The 20,585-nt window shown below is 40.3% G+C and overlaps 1 protein-coding gene across 2 annotated transcripts in view; it reads left to right on the top strand.

The window, feature by feature from the left end:
• The window catches only part of map1aa (microtubule-associated protein 1Aa), a 46,437-nt gene that overhangs the window by 12,730 nt on the left and 13,122 nt on the right, over nucleotides 1-20,585 (top strand). Inside the window, exon 1 of one of the 2 annotated variants that reach the window (XM_012880739.3) lies at nucleotides 3,116-3,230. The exons of the other annotated variant lie outside the window; for it this stretch is intronic. The gene's annotated coding sequence lies outside the window, so the exon portion shown is untranslated. Of the gene's footprint in view, nucleotides 1-3,115; nucleotides 3,231-20,585 lie in introns of those variants that run through there. 2 annotated transcript variants of the gene reach the window in all.

The following is a 20,585-nucleotide window of genomic DNA, read 5'->3' as shown; positions in this document are numbered from 1 at the left end:
GCAGCAGGGCTATCAGCAGCCCATTAGGGTTAGCCTGTGCTAAACGACAAATCATGTTCATGGCAAACAGCCACTGTACAGCGGGAAAACCACCTGATGTGGGCGGAGCTTGGTTGCCAGGTGAGAGGCTGGGCTCGGCTGGTTGTGACGTAAAAATCAGGAAGTTTTCTTAAAATGGCTCATTTCCCAGACACCAACAAAACAATTACTTATTGCCAAAAAAGGCTGGTTGTGTTTTTTTTGTTTGTTTTTTAGCGCTTGGGATGTTTCTAGGAGCAGTAGAGACCCAAATGGAAGCATGGAAACATGCAAAAGGTGAATTTTTCATTATGACTCCTTTAATGAACATGCATAAACAACAAGGAAATGAAAACCCAAACACTTGGATATCATGACGGAGGTGTTCCTCTAGTTTTTTTTTTTTTTTTTTTAGGCCTCAGTGGAGGCCTCACCTAATCTGCTGGATTACATCAGTGTTTGTTTAACAAGTTACCAGGAACCAAACACTTCAGAGGCTTTAAATAACAGCTGTTTGAACTTAATCGGCTATTTCTAAAGGAAAACGAGGAAAATGTCTTTAGTGAGTAAATGTCCATTTAAACAGAAAGAAAAAAATCCTCAGAAACTCAACTCCAAGTCTTCTTACAAGTTAAATCAGCTTTTACCTCCAGGATGCATTAGCAGGACAAAGTTCACCTTTTTTTCTTCAGTTCAGGCAAAAATATGAGATCGTGACTGTGTGGCTAAACCTTCCTCTCACTGAAGTTTATTCCTAAAAAATCTAATTATAAACTCTATGAAGAGCAGGATAAAGGGTTTTTTTTCCTCCTCCTGACAGCGACCCTCAAAATAACGTCTCTGACAGCAAAACATTTTCTGCATGAAAGCAGATCTTTCTCCTTGTGGTCTGGTGTTATTTGAGGAACAAAGGGAAGAGAGAGCAAAGTGTCCAGACAACAATTACCTCGACATCTGAGGAGGAGCGGAGACAGACGCGTCTTTCTGTCTGAGTCTCTTTGGGTTTTGGTTCAGCCCGGACTCACAGATGAGGTAAATCTGGGTTTATTGAGGACTCTGCAGCCGCTTGTCCAGCAAAGCAAACTTCTCAGGTTGGGATTCGGTGCAAGAGAAGACGTGTTTTCTATAAGTAACTCCTGTCCAGCGTCACCCTCAATCACTTTTAACACCCAAATTTAAACATCTAAACTTTATCTATTGCAATTTAAAAGATAATTTCAACAATTCCAGGCTATTTTGCATTTATAGTTGCATTGAAAAGTCTCCTGCTGTTTATTATCTGCATTAAGGCTAAATTAATTTGGGGCTCTTAAAGAGTTTTGGGGAATTTTTTTTACCCGAGTGTGGAATGATTTTGCAGTAAAAACCTGCAAATATTTATTGAAAACAAGACTTGGGTGTCATAGTTTGAATTTATTGTGAATTATCTTTAATCCACACAGGGTCAAAAATATACATACAGAGACAGAACTGTTTTTTAAACGCAGTAAATAAAAATTTAATAAGGCTGAAGTCTGGGCCGGGCTTTAATTATTCGGCTGTCTCCTTGCTTCCCCCATCTTGCTCCTGATTTGAGATGAAGTTGGAGAAGTTCAGAGATCCTTCCAGTTTCTCCATTACTAAAACAGCCCCACAGCATGATGCTGCCACCGCCATGCCTAGTTTAATAGCCTCACCCCTAACCCTTGACTCCTCCTTCCTTTCCTTGTGGCCAAACACCTGAATCTTGATCCTGTCTGACCATAAAGCCTTTTTTCTTCAGAAGACCTTTAGATTTACAAATATGTGTATTTTCTCCAACATGTCCTTTCACTGCATTTCAGGAAAATCGCAGGAGGAAGCTGGTTGCCTACATGTGCCAGAGCAGCTTTGCTGTACATAAAGCATATCTGGAGATTCTTAATTGCTTGATTGACTTAATTAATCACTGTTGCATCTGGTATCAATCTAGGCAGGTTGCATTAATACAGTATGGAACTGTGTTTGTGAGACCTTCAAGTTTGTAGAGTTTCATTTCAAACTCTACAAACTCAACGTAAAGCAGAAACCAAAAAGTAAAATTATCACATAAAGGAAAAAGAACCAAAGGTTAAGATGAATTACTCTGTGCATGTTCCATCTTTTTATTTTATTCCAATTAATAAATCAATTAACTAACTTCACACAACTCAGCCACATAATTTCGATTTTTAAGTCTTTGTCTGCAGCCACAAAGCAACAGGAGAGGAAAATGCGTTTACGGAGATGCTTAACAAAACAACTGGAGACTGAATCATCAACCTTTTCATAAAAATCATTCTAAGGGGAAAAAAAACAGGCAAATTTTCCCTGTTGTAAAGACAATATAAGCACAAAATGAGTCAGAAAAGCTGCAAAGTTTCTGTCTACAAACAGACAAAAACTACTTTTCCTGTCAAAACAAAAGGTCAATTTACTGAACAGAAATAGACGTGTTTATTTTTGTCGTCTTGCAGGGAAATTCAGGTGTATCAGCAGCAACGTGAAAAGACAAATCAGAGCATGCAGATTCTCACAAGTTTTTTTTTTTTTAAAAGCAAAGAGTAACAGTCTGTAAAGGCACATTTACTACATAGAGGGAAGATTTATTTAAAACAGGATAGTCTGTTATGCTATTTTAAATAAATAGTATATGGAGGGTGGGGTGTGTGGCGTTTAACGTGGTTGTCATTTGGAATGGAGGAAACCAGAGTACCTGGGGAGAACCCCCACATGTACAGGGAGAACCTGCGAACCACATGCAGAAAAACCCCAGGCTGGGATTTGAACCCAGGACCTTCTTGAAGTGCTTTTACATCTGATTGATCGATGCCCTTGACCTCAAAAAGACAGTTTTGACATCCTTTTCTCCTTAGATAAATAAAATCACTAAAATTCTTCACCTTTTTTTCTTCTTTTGGCTTCAAGGAAAATAAAGTAAAAACGGCTCCCATGTGTGTTTCATTCCAGAGGACTCAGCATTTCTATCCAAACACGGTAGATGCGGTTTAGTCGTTTCTGTTTTATTTGAACGCCTCATTGCCCAACAATAACAACTGCGCTTTCCGCGGGGCTCCTGAAGGCAGCATGAGGCAGCAGCTCGGTGTGGGAGGTTGGACCGGTCCAGACCGTTCAGCCTGCGTCCTCATCCCCATCCGCAGCAGACTCGGCAGCTCCAGGACCCCTCCCTGCTCCACCCACAGCGCGGAAGGACGGTAAGAGACACCCCACGGTGCTCACCCCACGCAGACACCCTCATCCATCAGGCAGACGGTCCATCCATCCATCCGTCCATCCATCCATCAGGAGGAGACGCGCCGCGCAGGGCTGCGTGGAGACAGGATTAGACTCAAATCTGCCCGCATCGGTACATTTGCTCAGACCCGGGAGTCGCTTCATGTGAGTAAAACCGGATCCCGGAATAAAAAAAAACAAAAAACGGCAGAATCAGTCGCTGTGGTTCGGCGGAGACTGTAGCGTTTAAACGCGTTAATCTGGTGCCATCCTGCAGATGTCAGCGTCAGAAATTACAGCAGATGACCCTGGAATACACATTTTAATGATTCGTTTTTGGAAAAATGTTCCACTCGTCCTCGTTTGTTCCTAAAAAAAATGCACATTTTGTATTAATTTTTTATTATAATTGATGTGCATTTAATTAATATTGATTTGTTTAAAACAATCCTATTTAATTTTAGATTGTATTCTCTGCATGTCCTCCAGCAGCTTCGTGCTTCTGGATGTTTCCCTCCTTGCTGTGATCCGGTGAGATGATGCTGCAGTTTGTTTGGATGTGAGAGGCTGGCAGGGCCTGCAGCCTCCCTGGTTCTGGTGCTCAGGCTGTCAGCTGCAGCTCTGTAGGTCCGGGTGACCTGATTCCCCCCCCCCCCCCCCCCCAGGTGGTAAAAACAGACCAGAAGGCAACAGCTGAGGTGCAATTTAGTTTGCTGATGTCCAAACTGAGCCGAGATGTGGATTAGGTTTAACTCCACGGATAGCTACCATGTTATGCAACTGGATGGTCAAAAAAAAAAAGCCTTAAAATAGCGCAGAGGGACCAGCTGACTGCTGTTTTAATCCAGAAACACACAAAGACAGGACGGTTCTGCTCAGTTTAATGTTGCTATAAGGTTATCCTGCTTTAATTATAACAAATCCACTCATCAGCTGGTCAGGTGTGACAACAATCAATGTGCTGAGGGTCAAACGAGGCGTTTTGGTCCAGGACCAAATATAAGCACAGGTTCTTGTAAAAGTTACATAAAAAGCTAAATTAAACCAGCAAAAAAAAAAAATCATAAAAAGCACATTATAAAATAAAATCAAACAATTAAAGACAGACAATAACAGATATATATTTCCTATACTAGGTTCAGCGCTAACAAAAGGCTGAAAAGGGCCACTTTCACGCTGTAAAAAGAGAGCGCTAATGGCAGGCATACGCTGTACGATATTTTCAGTTGTTGTACTCATATGCAGCTCAAACTGTACGATAAAAACCTCGGGGTTTAAAAGTTCACAGCACTCCATCTCTGTTCTTACTGTACGACGCTCTGATGTGATCTGGCTGCTCACGCCGTACGTCTAAAAACCACGTCAGACTCAGCGCCGCAGAGAGATGCCGTTTGTCGGACTCGTCTATCCAGAAGCCAAACGTAAACAGTAGAAGAAGAAAAAGACGGAAGTGTCAATGCTCGCTGTTAAATATGAGACTCACTAGAACGAAACGCGCTGCCTTGGTAATTCTAAGAGTTGCTCCTCCGTAGTTTGACTCCATGTCACACGTACCGCCGTCACGCTTCTCTCCACTCCTGTGTTTTCGTCTGAGAAGAAGAAGAAGAAGAAGAAGAAGAAGAATTTTCTTGTTTGCACATGCTTAGTGCGCGAGGTTAGGGGAAATCTTCTCATAGACGCTCGTAGCTCTGCTTCAACAGCAGGAGGCGCTCAACGATCTCCTCACGAGGGCCGACTTATTTTTAAACGTTTGATTTTCATCCGACCGTCTGATTCCTGATCGGGCGATGTTCGTAAGAGGCTAATCGTCCCTCGTTACCCCCTGTATACCACACCACGCAGGAAACTCGATCCAAAAAATACTCACACGACTGAAAAATCGGCCCAAAAAGGGCAAAAAAAAAATTGTACAGTGTATTTCCGGCTTAAGAAGAACTCCAACAGGATGTTGATGTTCTTTGCAGGCTCGTTTCAAGCAGATGCTGCGCTCTCTGTCATCATTAAGGTTTTATAGTGCGTGAAAAAAGGTCTGTTGCAATAATTTGGAAATTAAATACGAGACAACTAAAAGTTCTGTCTAAAAACCGTTGAATTCAGGTGTTCAGATCCTTGTCCTCTGATGTGTAGCCTTGGAGCCTGGCTCTGCTAACATTTATAAAGCACAGGTCATTCTCAGGATTCTGCCAGTTCCAGCTGGCAGCACTGTTGCCTTGCAGCAAGAAGGTCCTGGGTTCAAATCCTGGCCCGGGGGTCCTCCTGCATGGAGTTTGCATGTTCTCCCTGTGCAGCAGTGGGTTCTCTCTGGATTCATCCCACAGTCCAAAAAAAGACTGTTAGGTTAAGGTCTGAGTCAGTGTTTGTTTTTTTCTGTGTCGCCCTTTGATAGACTGGTGACCTGTGACGCCAGTCCATCACGCCCAATGACCGCTGGACACAGACACCAGCCATTTTGGACAGTTTAATGCTCTAAACCAGAGGTCTCAAACTAACATCCTCAAGAGCCAGTGTCCTGAAACTTTTAGATATTTCCCCTGGTCTACAGATCTGAGTCAAAGGGCTAAACTACCTCGCTAGCATGCAGTCCAGCTCCACTGATGAGCTCATATATAAACGTTGGAGGACACCAGCCCTGGACGACTGGAGTTTGAGACCACTGCTCTGAATTAAGTTAAATTTAATTTTATTTATATAGCGCCAATTCACAACATGTCATCTCAAGTCTCTTTCCAAAGTCAGACTCCATCAGATCCTCCAGGCTGGTGAGAAAGTTTCCTCTCTAAGGAAACCCAGCAGGTTGCATCAAGTCTCTCCAAGCAGCATTCACTCCTCCTGAAAGAGCGTAGAGCCACAGTGGACAGTCGTCTGCATTGTTGATGGCTTTGCAGCAATCCCTCATACTGAGCATGCATGAAGCGACAGTGGAGAGGAAAACTCCCCTTTAACAGGGAGGAGAACCTCCAGCAGAACCAGAACCAGGCTCAGTGTGAACGCTCATCTGCCTCCACCCACTGGGGCTTAGAGAAGACAGAGCAGAGACACAGAAAGCTCAGAAGCTCACATTGACCCAGGAGTACTTTCTATGTTAGATGGTAATAGAGGATGATCTGCCTCCCCTGATTATGTCACAGCTAACAGAACGCCAGACCAGGTGTACCTTCTATGAAGAGAAAAATGACAGAGAACAAAAAGTTAAAAGCTGAAATAACAACAAACAATGCAGATTGGAGAGCAGTAGGAGAACTCAGCAGAGTGAGAGAAATAGACCCTGATGTCCTCCAGCAGCCTAAGCCTATAGCAGCATAACTATAGAGATAGCTCATGGTAATATGAGCCACTCTGACTAGAAACTTTGTCACAAAGGAAAGTTTTAAGATTAGTCTTAAAAGTAGACGGGGTGTCTGCCTCACGGACTAAAACTGGGAGTTGGTTCCACAGGAGAGGAGCCTGATAGCTAAAGGATCTGCCTCCCATTCTACTTTTAGAGACTCTAGGAACCACCAGCAGACCTGCAGTCTGAGAGCGAAGTGCTCTGTTAGGAACATACGGGGTAATCAGAGCTCTGATATATGATGGAGCTTGATTATTAAGGGCTTTATACGTTAGAACACTGAACGTTGTGGGGACCATTTAGAGACGACGACGGAGCACCACTGCAACACAGAAAGGTCCATGAAGACATAGATGGGCAGGTTTGCCGTGGAGGAACTTAGGCAAAGTCCTGTCCTCAACCTGACTGAACACCTCTGGGAGGTTTTAGAATGGAGCTTTGGAGCTGGACCCTCTTGTCCAACATCAGTGTCTGACCTCACAAATGCAAGGTTAGAGACTCTGTGAGTGAAGGCAGACGATACTTTTGGTGATATTGTGAACAAGATGGCGGCGTCTGGGGGTCCTTTCCTGGCTGGATTGTGAGGGAGGAGGGACAGCCCACCCAGGATGTGGGCTCCTGTGTGTGCTGAGGATGTGAAGCAGCGCTACTTTCCACCGTCACACCCACACCAGGCTGGCAGCGCTCCAACAAAGTCATTTCAACTCTGCTGGCAGCACAGCGGATGTATGCGCTGCTTTCCTCTGCTGCTCTGGTTTTAACCAATTTTACCCCCCTGATCATCAACCTGAGACACTTTTCATCCACATGTCGAGCCTCTGGTTCGTTCCTGTTTTTATCGTCTGAGAGTAAGAATCAGAATCAACTTTATTCACCAAGTTTGTGGGTAGAAACAATGAATTTCGGAAAAAAAACCAGACAAACAAGCAGAACAGTGACAGAAAAGCTAAGAACCGTATGCACAAAAGGCGGATTCTTTTTCTCCTGCGGTCATTCGGCTAACGGCGATGCGTACCTTAAACAGGTCTCTGCTTCATCACAGAACCGTTTTAACACAAATATACAACAACAAAAAAACATACATAATTTATTTATAAATACATATATGTTTCTACAAAACAGGAAGACTGGACAGGCAAATAAGCCTGGTATGGATCTCAGTCCTTAAATGTTCGTCAGAGAAAGTAATTCATAAAACTTAATCTAAATATAAGAGAAATTTGGAATGAAATTTGAAAATATAAAATCCATAAAAATAAAAAAATGAAAAATGTTTTAAAAAAATAATTTTTTATCCAATAAAATCTGAGAACAGACAGAAAAGTTACTCTCAAAACCTTTTTTTAAATTAATTAATTAAATTAGAAATTAATTTCTGGATTGTATTTATGTTTTATTTTCATTTACAAAAACGTTTTCTTTGCTTGCAAATATTTTGGAACATAATTCACTCCATAGAAACTGTCTCTGTGGCGTTTGGTTTTAGCAGACAGAGCTCTGTAGCGCCACCTGAAGGTAAAAGTCTAAACAGTTTGTGTCCAGGATGTGTGGGGTCTGCAGAGAGGTTAGCCTCCCTTTCCTGACCCTGAACCCGTAGAAGATTTCTTTACTGGCTTAAATAATGTTTTAATGACTAACGTACTTTAGGACCAATATAATAAACAACTTTTTCCTGCTTCTAAAACGTGTAAAAAATAAAAATCCCCACTTTCCACTGCTTGTTAAAGATACATTATTCTGAGTTTCAGATAAAAGGGAGACGTATTTTAATGCGTAAATTGGGATAATCTTGTTTTAATGACTTAATTTTACAATAACTCAATTATGTAAATTAGTTAATTGATATTTCATTGTATATCTGAAGGCATAAAGTGTTCTTTTCTGGGCTGTTGTTTTGTTATAAAACTCGTCATACAGAGTAACACAAGACAGCCTAATGTGTTTTCTGCTGGGTCTTTCTTTTTTTTCTTTTTTTTACTGATCTACAGTCACATGTTGTTACATTTGATAGTTGACTTAAAACCAATTTCCATAAATGAGTTTAGATGTGTTCCAGCAACCAGAAAGACAGCGAGAAACAGAATCAGGAGGTTAGACTTTAGAGAAATGGTGGAAGATGTTTTACGGGCAGGAAAAGGGAAACAGCAGGTAGCTGCGCGCTGACGCCTGGAGTTTGCTGCCATCTCGATCTTATTCCATCGTCTCAACATGGAAACGTGCTGCTTTGGTCTGGATGAGGGAGAATCTCTCTGGCACAGCGTAAAAAGATGATTTAAAATTTGCAGTTTGTCGTTTCTATCATTGCAGTGCATTAAAAGCGAAGTGTCCAAACCGATGCGGAGTTGTAAAAAACTCATACGAGGATTGTGAACATGCATCCTGAGCCGGTCTCTGCGGCTCTACCTGCCATCCTTCCTGCTCTGCCCTTCAGCCTCAGGTGTCGTCTTTCACAGAAGCTCGGGCCGTCCCTGACGCCGTAGAAAGTGTCTCTGAAGGACGTGATTTCATGAAGTCATCATCCGACTGGAGCGAGGTTAGGCGCTTAGCTCAGCAGGACGGGTCAGGGTGGGGGGGGGGGGGGGGGGGGGGGGCGACTGGACGCCCGGTAACAGGAACCAGCTCTGTGTTGAGAGGAGGTGCGATCTCTGCTCTAACAAACATCTGCTCTCATTAAACTAAATATTTCTAACAACCTTAAACCTCTTATATCACAAACTTTTCCACCTTTACTATCTGTCAGGAAGCTGTGGAGGAAAAGCCTTCTTAGAAAATACGAGGAGCTAAACCTGAGATGTTGGTCTGCAGGTATGGAGGGTCACATGTGTCAAAATTCAATAAACAAATAAATAATTGACTACTTACTTAACCACAACCGTAATCATTAAAATAGATTTAAAATATATAAAACATGTTTCTGATAACTGCATCTCTGGGAGATGTTGCAGTTTTCTTACATCATTCTGCAAATCAGCTTCTGTCTTTCTTCTATTTTGACTCGAAAGTTGCATTTTTACCTGTATAATCTGTTTTATGTATTAATTGTGCACAATTGTTTTCACCTCTTTGATAAATTCTTTCTATCGCTTTACAATTTAACTTTGAATTTAGTTTTTTATTCACATTATTTAATCTAGCGTGGCCATATATGCCCAAATTTCCAAAGATATTTCTATTCTATTGATAAAAAAACTGTATTCAACAAAACGAAATGTTCATAAATCCTTTAAACAAAAAGCGGATCTACAGAAAAGCTGAAAACTGGATTAAACAAATTTTCTCTGCATGCATTAAAGAAATGAGAAGCAGAGGTCGGGTTGGAGCATCAGTTTTTTAAAAGCAATTCACACTAAATAAGCACATAATCTATTTGTTGTATAATCTTTAAGGATAGAAATCCAGATATAAAGCTAGACAAGAGGACCTGAGTGTCTTCTTTAAAGCTGTAAGTAGAGGAGTCTAACAAATATTACCAGATAACTAAATACTGTTAATTTAAGAGAATGAAGCAGGTTGTCTTAAACTGGAAGATGTAACAGAAAAACACTTCAGGCCGTTTCCTGTCTGTAAGTGAGAATTTGTTTCTGTTGCTGTTAACGAGGTCTGGTTCTGAGGAGAAAGTCTTTCTCAGCAGAGGACAACTGGAAGAAAACAGATATTCTTATTTTTCAAATGACTTGTGTAAGGTTTCCACCTCACAGAACAAGCCATTTGTGTCCCATGTAGCTTTAAATAGCTTTACAGGTGTGGCTGCAGTCACCTGCTCATCTAAATGGAGGCTTTTGTGCTCAAGTTTAGGCTCCAGATCTATTGTAATTACTACAGAGTGAAGAAAACCACATCATCAAATTATATGGCTGTGAACTGGTGCTATATAAACAAAATTGGGTTGAATTTAATCGAACATAGCTATGCAATGAACAGAATATCAGCGCCTAAAAGGGAAAACTGGACTAAAATGTCCCATCTGCTTATGGAGTGGGCTGCACGATGCTGCAGTTTGAAGCTAAACTGTCCTGTGGTCTTTCTGCAGGACCTCCTGGTGCATACGTGGGCTCTCTCTGGGTACTCCAGCTTCCTCCCACAGACCCTTAGGTTAATTGAGCTCTCTAAATGTTCCTTAGGTAGTTGCTTGTCCTTTGGGTGTACCCGGCCTCTTGCCCAACATCAGCTGGAGAAAAGTCCCAAAAACATAAGCATAATTATCAAGCACAAAACCAATCAAGCTTAGTCTAAATTCTTTTGAGCAGAGTTTTATTTTTCTGCACCTCATTACAGAGGTGCAAAGGTCTGGGCTCATTTAGCCGCTCTAAAGTCTTTCTAGTCTTTCCTGAGGATTTGTCTATGAAGCACAGTTCTGACAGTGACCCGTCCGGAAACAAAAACAACAACATCCAGACCTCAAGGACGCATGAGGGGAGAAATGTGTAGTCTGCCCTTTAGCTTTCAAGTTAGCAGCACTGAAACTACAGATATCCTACAGCAGCATTGATTATATACAATTTATCTGTCAGCTCATCCTGTAGAAATATGATTTACAGCCCGGTCTGTCGGGACGATCGGACGAAGCCGAGTCTTTCTTTAAATGTTGCTGCTGTTGGGAGGACATGGCGTCTCTGCTGCCCAGCGTCCGTCCTCACTCTGTCAACTGGCCGTACATCTGGATCTCAGTAGATTAGCACTTCATTAAACAGTTTGTTAAGAGATAAGAGACCAATTAAGTTTCCAAATATATTCTAGCTCCCTCATTGAGATGCGCCATTTTCTGGTGCAGCTGACATGACAACATAGCAAGGAGCTAAACCTTCAGCACACCACTGAGGCTCGTCTTTCCCTCCAGAAAAACAGAAAAATAACCTACACCGTAGCACAAATACGGAATAATAAACACTCTTTTTCCCTAGCGAAGCCAGCGACTGTGTGTCGCCGCTCTTTCATGTCTCTAATGCAAAAGGAGGTTCAGGTTATTTCCCCGACTTTCCTCCCAGAGCAAACTAGAACCTGCTCTGGCTGCATTTTAGACATCACATGTTTCAGCAAGGCATAACAACTACTGTGCTACAACTTCCTCGTAACAATGACCCAGGCTTACATGTCAGGGGGCATATTATTGTTTTAAAAATGTATTAATAGAAAAACTGTTAAACAAGACATCGATTGGTTTTTCCTTTTTCTTTTGTTGGAGTTTGTGTTTTTTTTCTGGGCGTGGCTTCACCTGCAGTGGAGGGACATTATAAACGTAGACGCCTCGTTGGGCGGGGTCTGTCGGATGCGTCAGAGCGTCCGCCATGTTGAATGTGGCAAATCCGCTGTTGGACTCAGACACTTAAACAGTATCAGAGATACTTTAATGGCAGAATATACTTTATATTCGTAATACTTTTTTTATATATATATATATATATATTACAAGTTTATTTTCGTCTTTATTTCTCTCCCTCTCTTTCTATGTCTGTCTCTCTTTCTCTGTTATCTATCTATCTATCTATCTATCTATCTATCTATCTATCTATCTATATATATATATATATATATATATATATATATATATATAATATATATAATCTGGACATATACTTATATATAAACACCTATTTATTTAGAATACTTTAAAATCTACATATGCACATCGATCAAAAGCCAATCTGACTGCCAATCTCTATCAATTAATCTCTATATTTTTTTTTACAAGTATATATAAGCTCCATCTATATATTACTATCTAAATACCTAAAACATATACACAGGGATCATAGACGTTCATTACTTTCTGCCACATACAATATGGCTTGGACGTCGACGTACAAACCTGCGCCCAATGAGGCGTCTACGTTTATAATGTTTACGCCTCATCCTGGCGCGTCCACTGAGCTATATTATACACTGGAGTGCTAATCACCGTCTGTTTGAATGAGTCGCTTTGAAGCCACCAGCCGCCATATTGGTACTCCCTATTTCCCCCCAGTAACTAGGGAATATGTGCGCTACAGCATCGAATAACGAGGATTTTCTCATGTTCAGGGGGGGCTTAAGACTTTTAAAATGTCAAATGCCATATACTTTTATGTTATGTTCTAAAACTATCAAGTACTGAGAAAGTCATGTGCTGAAATATTTTGCATTTTATTCATTTAAATATATATGTTTAACATTTATAAATATATAAATAACAATGTACAAAAATATATATTTACATATGTGTATACATATATACATACACACATACGTATATATACATATATATATTTAATATGAATAACATGTAAAATATTTCAGCACCTAATTTCCCAGTAGTTGATAGTGTTAGTACATCCACTGACTGTAGAATTACCTGTGAAACGTTTTCACTCAGCCAGAAAACTGCTTGTTGTTGCAACCAAATCCTATGGGATTCTGTGAGAGTAGGGAGGAGCAAGATGGCGGCCAGTGACTTCAGTTTTTTCGGCAAAATCAGCACTCCAGTATATTATGTAGCTCAGTGGGCGTGTCACACTCAGGTGCGCAGACAAAACAGTCCCCAGGGATTTGCACCTCATTTATTGGTTTTCTTTATGGCTCAAACTAAGGCAGATTACAGAGAGGTGATACTGGCCAGAGTGGATTTTTCTGTTGATACGGGTTTTTAAGTAATTGTTGGAATGGGTTTAAGATATTTTCAGTTTGTATTCGTTTGTAAATGTATTGTTTTGCTTGCTCTTTGTCTAATGTAAATGGTGTTGTATTTTTCCATTTTCATTTGATGCAACCCTGATAATAGTTTTTCCCAGTTTGGGTTAATTTGTATTTAAGCTGTTTGTCATTTGGTGGTTCTGTTGGTTACACTGCTGGCTGCAAAATAATAATAATAATAATAATAATAAGCTTCCACAGATGTCACATTGCTTTGTTTTCTTGACCGCTCATAATTGCTCGACCAGTTTGACAAGCACGTGACATTCATCATCATAAAAAAGGCACAAATATCACAGAAAGTCTCTTCCAACACGACTTTTTTCTCTAAAGATGTTGCTGACCGTGCATATTTTAACAAAACCCCACTAAAATGCTCGATAAGGGTTGGTAGTCATCTGAGGCCATGTTTCAGCTTATTCTCAATCACTTTGTAAATAATAATGTTCCCAACATTTAGTCTAAGAACCTCCATAATTATTAAATGCTAAGCTTTATGGTTTAATAATGCCAGCTTTATAAACATACCTAAATCTTCTGAATCTTGTAGATGCTTTGTAAACATGCTGTATAGTTATGAGGTGATGTGGAGAAACCACGGAGCTCTTAAAGCCATGAGGACTGGCTGCTGTGCTCCAGGCTCCCTTCAGCGCTGAGATTATTTCCCTCCAGGCTCGCCTCCGCTCAGCCTCAGCGTTAACACGTGTGACAGAGAAAGCAGCAGGTACAAATCAGCTCCACGTCGCCATTATGGCTCTCGGAGGACATGTCCGCCGCAGTTTCTCCTCATATCTTTGTGTCGCTGTCACTTAGAGTCGTGTTTCGCTCGAACACCTCATTCTTTGGGTTCGCCTCACATTGCTGCTCATGTGTCCTGTAGAGGCTTATCAATGAAGAATGCTCATCTAAAAAAAAAAATAATACGTTCTATAAATCAGATATTCTTCAGACAGTGTGTCACTGTGTATCAATATACGTTTAATAGAGTTATGTGTGAAGCTTTTCAACACACTTCTTATTTCTTCATATCTTCTTTCCCAGTAGCTAGACTTTTATTGCTCCACTGTTTTTTTTCTTCCCGTTTTCTAAAGGTCTTTCAAAGTTTCTTTTTTGGGCTTTGGGGGCTTTTCCTCTCCTTTAGTCTTTCTTCCAAACCATGGCAACATGTCTTGGATAAACAATTTAAATTGAGACAAATGGAGGACAACAGCAAGAAAATATATTTCAGGACTGATCGCCATACCTTCGTACTTTTTAAAACTTTCTGTAGTGTTCAGTTCTGAAGCATTAATGTCTGGAATTGAAAAATGTGCTTAAATGCACAAAATCCAACCAAGACAAAAGTAGTAATAGGAAAGTCTTTACCTTGAATCTGAGTTTAGATTTGTATGATGATTTGTTCAGTGAAGGGCAGATAATCAAGAGAACGCTTGTTTGAGAGGCAGTAGCTTGTAGATCTAACAAACCAGCACCCCACCCAGGAATTCAAAAGCAATCTGTGGTGAGCCCGGACTAATTCACCATAGCTAATAAGAAAAGAAATGCAAGTTAAAAATAAAAGTCTGTCAGCGTTGAGGTAGATGTGAATTATGCTCCTGTTCTGACCAGCATTTCTACCCTAGTGCACAAACCTTCAGTTCCCATTCTCTACTTTGTCTTAGAGAGCCATTCAGTGATTGTGAAGTTTCCATTTTCCCCACAAAATCAGTACTTGTTAAACTTGTACCTGATAAACCTTATGCTAACATTGATTCAATGGTCTGGCTGCTGACTCCCTGTCTGAGACATCTGTCCTGGCCGTAACATACATTTTAATGTGTCCTCCTTTCTCTTGTTTGTGTTTTTGTTTTGCTTTCCTTAAATCCAACATTTTAATTTCCCATAGATGATTAGTTTGTCTCTCCAAAATCTGATCACTCATCAATTCAACATCCATCACTCCTAAAGAGGTATTTTCATGTCAATGTGAACGTTATCTGTTTACAAGCGTGGACAGTGAAAATACTACGAAGAGAGTATCATCTTCCATATAAGGAAGTATTTCCTGTTTTAGAAGCTACGACGTGTGCCAGAAGAGTGGAAAAAAAAGCTGATAGTGATTAATTTATTTCATATTTTTAAGAAATTAGGATTTCTGACTCTAAAACCTGGTGATATTTGGTCTTCAGGAAACAGGAAAGAAAGAGTCTTGAAAATAGGACCTGACAGATGCACCGTACTTAGCTGAAGATGCTAAAAAGAAGCTAAAACAGAATGATAGGTCGACAAATCACTGGTACATCCCGTCGGTTTCTGAGCTTCTTTGTGTCTGAACCATCCTTAGGTCAGGATGGACTTTCCTTCGCAAATACTTGATTAGTGAACTCAAACTGAGACAAAAAGCTGTTAGAGGCCAGAAAAAAGCATTAAAACACAACAGAGACTTTGAACAAGCAACATTTCTTCTTATAATTTGGTGTACGTTTTACATTGTTTTATGGCGATCGTTTAGTTTTTTTTTGCTGAAAATCAAAAAAAAGAATTGTTGTTGCTGAAGAACAAGTCTTAAAGTTTCCCTTAAAAGAAAAAAAGGATAATTATATTTGTCATTTAGCATCCTATTTTTACATATTGATAGGTTTTCCTTTCCAGCCTTACTCTTTTTTATCACTAATCCCTGCTGTTTATTATCTGTTTGGTACAAGCGAGCGGTCCAGTCTTCTGCTTTTATGTTTTTATGGATTTTTGCATTTCTATGGTCTCTCTTTACCTTTAGTTTCTGTTCTGAAAAGATGTTTGCAGTCTAAATAGTGTAAAATCCATTCAAACGCAGCAAGAATAACAGAGTAGTTCTTTTTTCAAGTCGCCAGAATTGACAAAGACTCCTGGGCAGGCGTCGAAACGTTTTCAGAAAAAGTTATTTAAGCCTGTTTGCTGTTAGAAACTGTATTCAGAGGTTTTCACGCAGAAATTGCTACATTATCTGGTGATCCGGGGGCTCAAACCGGAACGTGATGCTGTGGAAAAGATGGAGACAGCTCAAAGTTAATATCTACATCAGTTACTTCCACGAATAAACGCTAAAACTGATAAACTGCTGCCATGACAAGTGAGTTTAATTCCTCCTTTAAATGGGGGTGTAATTAAAGCAAAGTGACACCAGCAGCCCTGCTGAGATCAGTGACTGTGATCGCTCGTAATGAAGCCGACTTATTGCTTTCATATCCGGGAATATCATCATCTGGTGGCGAAAAATATGAACAGCTAAACAGCTAAACACAACGAATGACACCCTGAAGGTCAAAATAAAGCAGAATTTCACTGTTTTAAAGCTTTAAAGGCTGAAAATAACTGAAATCAATTTTAAAATGGGATTGTAAATTCTTCGTACCGGTAAATCTGAAGAACAGCTTTTCTTCCCCAGATGTCTGCATGTTTTCCACCATGCAATCATAAATCCAACCTCAGGCAACGTTAAATGGGTCGTGGTTCACTATTAGCGGCTAAAAGCTGCGTTTAGCCTTGCTGCACGTGAACCTGTGACGTGGCATGAAAAAAACATTTCTGCATTCGGTGGCTTCAGAGCTTTTCCCATCATGCACCAGATGCAGGAGTGTGTAGGCCGGCTGTGATTCGGAGTTATCCTGAGCTGCTGTGTGCGCCCACTCACCATCAGAAAGCTCATTTCTTCTGCACCTTCTTGCTCTGCACAGAGAGAACAACTTCTAATCTGAATAAAACACATAAAATATTAGTGATCTTCAGATAATGGGACAGCCTAAATCATGTTAAACTATGTGGACCTGTTTGTAGTACCATGCAGAAACATTAAATCACCACTTATTTTAGTTTTATTTCATAATTTCAAAACATCCAGAGTTCCTTCTGATCTTTGAAAGGGGACCTAAACAATAATTCAGTTTTTCTTCACATGTCGGCCGATATATTAAATCATTACAGGAAATTCTGCCGTCTCAGAAGCAGAATAGAATTAGGAAGAATAAAAGAGCATTTAAGGCTTTTAGTAGGAGTCAAATCAGGCGTTTCTCGAGGTCCAAATAGATTCAAACACCTTTCATAGTTATGATATGCATATATGAAACATTACATAATTGTGCTTAACATGATTTCTCAAATTAAAGGTCAGATTTTTACACTGTTTTCCAGCGATTGGTTGTGCTGTAAATCATAAGGGGAATAAAACTATTTGTTTATGTCGGAAAAAGGACAGCTGAGCTTTTGGACCAGTAAACTCTCCAGTTTACAACAATCCAAAAGGCTCAGAAAGTCATCAGACATCTCAGTTTCCAGTGAATAAAGTACATTCACATGTTCTGTTCATGCATATAGTTCACACTGCTGTATTTTCATTACAGGTTGGATTTTCTTTCTGTGGATTTCATTGTTCATTAAGACGCACTTTGATGGTTCAGGGTCTGGTTTTTACCGAAGGAAGCGGATAATAACAGCAGCCATTTTCTCTCTCAGAGCCAACAAGGCTGAGCGAGGGGCGGACTTCCTCCACTTGCCTCAGTTAACGCTCCGTTAGTGGAGCCAAGCGTTCAGCCAGACCACACATGCAGGTCTCAGAGGTCCAGACCACGGTGATGGAGCGCGTGTTTTCATGATAACGCTCCAGACGAAGCGGCTTTCTGAGAAAATATCTAGAAACGGGACTGAGAGGAGCGAAGGCGGTTGATTGGGTCTCTCGAAGACGAAGAGCTTGACGTGACTTCGAAATCACCTAAAAAAAAAAAGTCAAAAAAATCACCTCAACTTCTTGTTTTATCTCATTGAATCCCCACAAACAGATTTTATAGAGTTGGACTTGTTCCAATCACACCTGACTGAGGTTTACTGTTTGACTCTGTGACCCAGAAAACATTTCAGCTTCCAGGTTTTATGATTCACTCTCATTCAAATCTGAAAGAGCGTAGAGCCACAGTGGACAGTCGTCTGCATTGTTGATGGCTTTGCAGCAATCCCTCATACTGAGCATGCATGAAGCGACAGTGGAGAGGAAAACTCCCCTTTAACAGGGAGGAGAAGATAAGATAAGATAGTCTTTATTGATCTCACAATGGAGAAATTCACTCGTCACATCGGCTCATACAAGAAGGTGCATTCAGTTATATACAGTGAATCTTCATATATACAATGGATCAGAAAGAATACCAAAAAATACAAAAAAAGGAAATAGGAATGGGCATATGATGTCTCATTTACATTCTTAGTGGTCTATATATATATATATATATATATATATATATATATATATATATATATATATATATATATATATATATATATATATATATATATAAACATATCTATATGTTTATATATATCTAACCTCCTGCAGAACCAGAACCAGGCTCAGTGTGAACGCTCATCTGCCTCCACCCACTGGGGCTTAGAGAAGACAGAGCAGAGACACAGAAAGCTCGGAAGCTCACATTGACCCAGGAGTACTTTCTATGTTAGAGAAGACAGAGCAGAGACACAGAAAGCACAGAAGCTCACATTGACCCAGGAGTACTTTCTATGTTAGAGAAGACAGAGCAGAGACACAGAAAGCACAGAAGCTCACATTGACCCAGGAGTACTTTCTATGTTAGATGGTAATAGAGGATGATCTGCCTCCCCTGATGATGTCACAGCTAACAGAACGGCAGACCAGGTGTACCTTCTATGAAGAGAAAAATTACAGAAAAACAAAAAGGTAAAAGCTGAAATAACAACAAACAATGCAGATTGGAGAGCAGTAGGAGAACTCAGCAGAGAAAGAGAAATAGACCCTGATGTCCTCCAGCAGCCTAAGCCTATAGCAGCATAACTATAGAGGTAGCTCAGGGTAACATGAGCCACTCTGACTATAAGCTTTGTCACAAAGGAAAGTTTTAAGATTAGTCTTAAAAGTAGACGGGGTGTCTGCCTCACGGACCAAAACTGGGAGTTGGTTCCACAGGAGAGGAGCCTGATAGCTAAAGGATCTGCCTCCCATTCTACTTTTAGAGACTCTAGGAAAATAATTGATTAATTTGCGGTTTGAAAATTTGTGGTATCCAGTTGTGATAAAACAAGATGCTCAGAACATTCACAGATCCACATCTTCACTTCCAAGGCACATTGAACACGTGATTAGATCCATAAATCCTGATTTATTCTTTACACGCAGCCAGATGTCCCTTTACTCTCTTAAGGTGGTCCTGATCAGTGGTTTTTTTCAGGCTTTCTGGGTTTTCCTTTGGATTTTGGCTGCTCTTGCACTCATCTGCAGACCTGTGCGCCAATCAGGCTCCTACACCTGAGGGTTGGACCCAGTCAAGTTTGACAGCCCATTCCCATTTCTTCAGCTGAATCTGTGAAAGGTCACATATTTACTGCAGCTAATGGGATTCCAGCACCAACAAGGTGATTCCCAAAGAGATGAAAACTTGGCATACAGTAGATAATAGGGGCGGGTATTGCCAAAGAACTCACGATTCGATTCGAATCACGATGCATCACGATACTTGAATTATTGCGATGTATCGCGATGCATTGCGATATTTTCACTCAACACTGTTAGAAAAAATTACAGCCATTACCAGTAGCTGACTGGCTGTGTATGGATAGTGTCTTTAATTGATACATAACTGAAAGCAACTGAATTCATCTATAGCTGTATTTATTGAAATGACTTTTGGAGGTATTGCCATGAAAACACATATTACTGTTACTGGACACAAATATTATTATTATTGGACTGGACACACTGACAAAAAGTGCTTAGGATTTATAAAACTTAAAATAACAAAATAAGGACGTCTTCAACTACGGAAAACAAGTCCAGTTGCTTTGTTTTTTACTTTTTCTTTTGGAACAAAATAAGGATAATCAGTGCCGTTTACATGGCCTCACTGGTCCTTTAAACCAATGAAGTTGTATTCCACTTGTTTTTGGCTGATGTTCACCAACCATTCATGCAATTTTATTTATTAATTTTTTTTAATTAATAATCGATAGTAGATCGCGAAAATTAGAATCGCGATGCATCGTCATGACGATTATTTTGCCCACCCCTAGTAGATAATCTCAGGTCCTGTTCAGGTTTTTGTCCTAAAGACACGACTGGGACGCTGTTCATCAGCTAAAGACGCTTTTTCTCTCGTTTCTCTCATTGGTCTTTCATTCTGTCGGCTCACAACAGATAGTATTCTTCTGAGCTCCGGTACCGGACTGAGAAAGAGTGAAAAGGCGTCCAAAGTAAAACTTTAAAAGACATTCAGGAAGCCTGAGGAGCTGTTGAGCAAGGCCGTTTAAAAAAAAACCCACAGCAGGCTGTGGTTTCCTGGAAAGGAATAAGGAAAAAACTAAAGAC

Source organism: Fundulus heteroclitus, chromosome 4 (genome assembly GCF_011125445.2).
Source record: "Fundulus heteroclitus isolate FHET01 chromosome 4, MU-UCD_Fhet_4.1, whole genome shotgun sequence".
NCBI classification, from domain to species: domain Eukaryota; kingdom Metazoa; phylum Chordata; class Actinopteri; order Cyprinodontiformes; family Fundulidae; genus Fundulus; species Fundulus heteroclitus.
This window is presented reverse-complemented; position numbering and strand designations above follow the sequence as displayed.